The following is a 5,205-nucleotide window of genomic DNA, read 5'->3' as shown; positions in this document are numbered from 1 at the left end:
AGTCTCTCGATTATGAATCATTTGACACATGCGAACCATGCCTCATGGGCAAAATGACCAAGACTCCGTTCTCCGGAACAATGGAGCGAGCAACCAACTTATTGGAAATCATACATACTGATGTGTGTGGTCCAATGAGCGTTGAGGCTCGCGGAGGATATCGTTATGTTCTCACTCTCACTGATGACTTAAGTAGATATGGGTATGTCTACTTGATGAAACACAAGTCTGAGACCTTTGAAAAGTTCAAGGAATTTCAGAATGAAGTAGAGAATCAACGTGACCGAAAGATAAAATTCTTACGATCAGATCGTGGAGGAGAATATTTAAGTCACGAATTTGGTACACACTTAAGAAAATGTGGAATCGTTTCACAACTCACGCCGCCTGGAACACCTCAGCGTAACGGTGTGTCCGAACGTCGTAATCGCACTCTATTGGATATGGTGCGATCTATGATGTCTCTTACCGATTTACCGCTATCATTTTGGGGATACGCTCTAGAGACAGCTACATTCACTTTAAATAGGGCTCCGTCTAAATCCGTTGAGACGACACCGTATGAATTATGGTTTGGGAAGAAACCTAAGCTGTCGTTTCTAAAAGTTTGGGGATGCGATGCTTATGTCAAGAAACTTCAACCTGAAAAGCTCGAACCCAAGTCGGAAAAATGCGTCTTCATAGGATACCCTAAGGAAACCATTGGGTATACCTTCTACCTTAGATCCGAAGGCAAGATCTTTGTTGCCAAGAACGGATCCTTTCTGGAAAAAGAGTTTCTCTCGAAAGGAGTAAGTGGGAGGAAAGTAGAACTCGATGAAGTACTACCTCTTGAACCGGAAAGTAGTGCAGCTCAGGAAAATGTTCCTGTGGTGCCTACACCGACTGGAGAGGAAATTAATGATGATGATCAAGGTACTTCGGATCAAGTTGCTACTGAACTTCGTAGGTCCACAAGGACACGTTCCACACCAGAGTGGTATGGCAACCCTGTCCTGGAAATCATGTTGTTAGACAACGGTGAACCTTCGAACTATGAAGAAGCGATGGCGGGCCCAGATTCCAACAAATGGCTTGAAGCCATGCAATCCGAGATAGAATCCATGTATGAAAACAAAGTATGGACTTTGACAGACTTGCCCGATGATCGGCGAGCGATAGAAAACAAATGGATCTTTAAGAAGAAGACGGACGCGGATGGTAATATTACCATCTATAAAGCTCGACTTGTCGCTAAGGGTTATCGGCAAGTTCAAGGGGTTGACTACGATGAGACTTTCTCTCCCGTAGCGAAGCTGAAGTCCGTCCGAATCATGTTAGCAATTGCCGCATACTATGATTATGAGATATGGCAGATGGACGTCAAAACGGCATTCCTTAACGGCTATCTTAAGGAAGAACTGTATATGATGCAGCCGGAAGGTTTTGTCGATCCTAAGAATGCTAACAAGGTATGCAAGCTCCAGCGATCCATTTATGGGCTGGTGCAAGCATCTCGGAGTTGGAACATTCGCTTTGATGAGATGATCAAAGCGTTTGGGTTTATGCAGACTTATGGAGAAGCCTGCGTTTACAAGAAAGTGAGTGGGAGCTCTGTAGCATTTCTCATATTATATGTAGATGACATACTTTTGATGGGAAATGATATAGAACTTTTGGACAGCATTAAGGCCTACTTGAATAAGTGTTTTTCAATGAAGGACCTTGGAGAAGCTGCTTACATATTAGGCATCAAGATCTATAGGGATAGATCGAGACGCCTCATAGGTCTTTCACAAAGCACATACCTTGATAAGATATTGAAGAAGTTCAAAATGGATCAGTCCAAGAAAGGGTTCTTGCCTGTATTGCAAGGTGTGAGATTGAGCTCGGCTCAATGCCCGACCACGGCAGAAGATAAAGAAGAGATGAGTGTCATCCCCTATGCCTCAGCCATAGGATCTATTATGTATGCCATGCTGTGTACCAGACCTGATGTAAACCTTGCCGTAAGTTTGGTAGGAAGGTACCAAAGTAATCCCGGCAAGGAACACTGGACAGCGGTCAAGAATATCCTGAAGTACCTGAAAAGGACAAAGGACATGTTTCTCGTTTATGGAGGTGACGAAGAGCTCGTCGTAAAGGGTTACGTCGATGCTAGCTTCGACACAGATCTGGATGACTCTAAGTCACAAACCGGATACGTGTATATGTTGAATCGTGGAGCAGTAAGCTGGTGCAGTTGCAAGCAGAGCGTCGTGGCGGGATCTACATGTGAAGCGGAGTACATGGCAGCCTCGGAGGCAGCGCATGAAGCAATATGGATGAAGGAGTTCATCACCGACCTAGGAGTCATACCCAATGCGTCGGGGCCAATCACTCTCTTCTGTGACAACACTGGAGCTATTGCCCTTGCCAAGGAGCCCAGGTTTCACAAGAAGACCAGGCACATCAAGCGTCGTTTCAACTCCATCCGTGAAAATGTTCAAGATGGAGACATAGATATTTGCAAAGTACATACGGATCTGAATGTCGCAGATCCGTTGACTAAACCTCTTCCGCGAGCAAAACATGATCAACACCAGAACTCTATGGGTGTTCGATTCATCACAATGTAACTAGATTATTGACTCTAGTGCAAGTGGGAGACTGTTGGAAATATGCCCTAGAGGCAATAATAAAAGGATTATTATTATATTTCCTTGTTCATGATAATTGTCTTTTATTCATGCTATAATTGTATTATCCGGAAATCGTAATACACGTGTGAATACATAGACCACAATATGTCCCTAGTGAGCCTCTAGTTGACTAGCTCGTTGATCAACAGATAGTCATGGTTTCCTGACTATGGACATTGGATGTCATTGATAACGGGATCACATCATTAGGAGAATGATGTGATGGACAAGACCCAATCCTAAGCATAGCACAAAGATCGTGTAGTTCGTTTGCTAGAGCTTTTCCAATGTCAAGTATCTTTTCCTTAGACCATGAGATCGTGTAACTCCCGGATACCGTAGGAGTGCTTTGGGTGTACCAAACGTCACAACGTAACTGGGTGGCTATAAAGGTGCACTACAGGTATCTCCGAAAGTGTCTGTTGGGTTGACACGGATCGAGACTGGGATTTGTCACTCCGTATGACGGAGAGGTATCTCTGGGCCCACTCGGTAATGCATCATCATAATGAGCTCAAAGTGACCAAGTGTCTGGTCACGGGATCATGCATTACGGTACGAGTAAAGTGACTTGCCGGTAACGAGATTGAACGAGGTATTGGGATACCGACGATCGAATCTCGGGCAAGTAACGTACCGATTGACAAAGGGAATTGTATACGGGGTTGCTTAAATCCTCGACATCGTGGTTCATCCGATGAGATCATCGAGGAGCATGTGGGAGCCAACATGGGTATCCAGATCCCGCTGTTGGTTATTGACCGGAGAGCCGTCTCGGTCATGTCTACATGTCTCCCGAACCCGTAGGGTCTACACACTTAAGGTTCGGTGACGCTAGGGTTGTAAAGATATTAGTATGCAGCAAACCGAAAGTTGTTCGGAGTCCCGGATGAGATCCCGGACGTCACAAGGAGTTCCGGAATGGTCTGGAGGTAAAGAACTATATATGGGAAGTCGAGTTTCGGCCATCGGGAAAGTTTCGGGGTTCACCGGTATTGTACCGGGACCACCGGAAGGGTCCCGGGGGTCCACCGGGTGGGGCCACCCATCCCGGAGGGCCCCATGGGCTGAAGTGGGAGCGGAACCAGCCCCTGGTGGGCTGGTGCGCCCCCCCTGGGCCCCCCTCTGCGCCTAGGGTTGGGAACCCTAGGGGAGGGGGCGCCTCCACTTGCCTTGGGGGGCAAGTCTCCCCCCTTGGCCGCCGCCCCCCTGGGGTCCCTATATAAAGAGGTGGGTGGGAGGGCAGCCGCACCTTGACACCTGGCGCCTCCCTCCCCCCTTGCTACACATCTTCCTCCCGTAGTCGCTTGGCGAAGCCCTGCCGGATCCCTGCTGCATCCACCACCACGCCGTCGTGCTGCTGGATCTTCATCAACCTCTCCTTCCCCCTTGCTGGATCAAGAAGGAGGAGACGTCACGCTGACCGTACGTGTGTTGAACGCGGAGGTGCCGTCCGTTCGGCGCTAGGATCTCCGGTGATTTGGATCACGACGAGTACGACTCCCTCAACCCGTTCTCTTGAACGCTTCCGCTCGCGATCTACAAGGGTATGTAGATGCACTCCTCTCTCTGGTTGCTAGATGAACTCATAGATTGATCTTGGTGAACGTAGGATTTTTTTTATTTTATGCAACGTTCCCCAACACTTCTCCCATTGCAAGAAAGATCAATCTAGTAGGCCAAACCAAACTGATAATTCGAAGAGACTTGCAAAGATAACTTAATCACACATAAAAGAATTCAAAGGAGATTCAAATATTTCTCATAGATAAACTTGATCATAAACCCATAATTCATCGGATCTCGACAAACACACCGCAAAAAGAGTTACATCGAATAGATCTCCAAGAAGATCAAGGAGAACTTTGTATTGAGATTCAAAGAGAGAGAGAAGAAGTCATCTAGCTAATAACTATGGACCCGAAGGTCTGTGGTAAACTACTCACAACTCACCGGAGAGGCCTTGGGGATGATGTAGAGGCCCTCGGTGGTCGATTCCCCCTCCGGTGGAGCGCCGGTGAAGGCTCCAAGATGGGATCTTGTGAATACAGAAGGTTGCGGCGGTGGAATTAGGTTTTTGTGGTGCTCTCCGATGTTTTCAGGGTACTGGAGTATATATAGGCGAAGGAAGTACGTCGGTGGAGCAGCGAGGGGCCCACGAGGGTGGGGGGCGCGCCCACCCCCAAGGGGCGCGCCGGCACCCTCATGGCCGCCTCGTTTGTTGCTTGACGTCCACTCCAAGTCTCCTGGTTGGTATTTGTTCCGAAAAGATCGCTCCCGAAGGTTTCATTCTGTTTGGACTTCGTTTGATATTCCTTTTCTTCGAAACACTAAAATAGGCAAAAAAACAGCAATTCGGGATGGGCCTCCGGTTAGAAGGCTAGTCCCAAAAATGATATAAAAGTGTAAAGTAAAGCCCATAAACATCCAAAACGGATAATATAATAGCATGGAACAATAAAAAATTATAGATACGTTGGAGACGTATCAAGCATCCCCAAGCTTAATTCCTGCTTATCCTCGAGTAGGTAAATGATAAAAACAG

This window comes from Triticum aestivum, chromosome 4B (genome assembly GCF_018294505.1).
Source record: "Triticum aestivum cultivar Chinese Spring chromosome 4B, IWGSC CS RefSeq v2.1, whole genome shotgun sequence".
In the NCBI taxonomy this organism is placed as follows: Eukaryota; Viridiplantae; Streptophyta; class Magnoliopsida; order Poales; family Poaceae; genus Triticum; species Triticum aestivum.
This window is presented reverse-complemented; position numbering follows the sequence as displayed.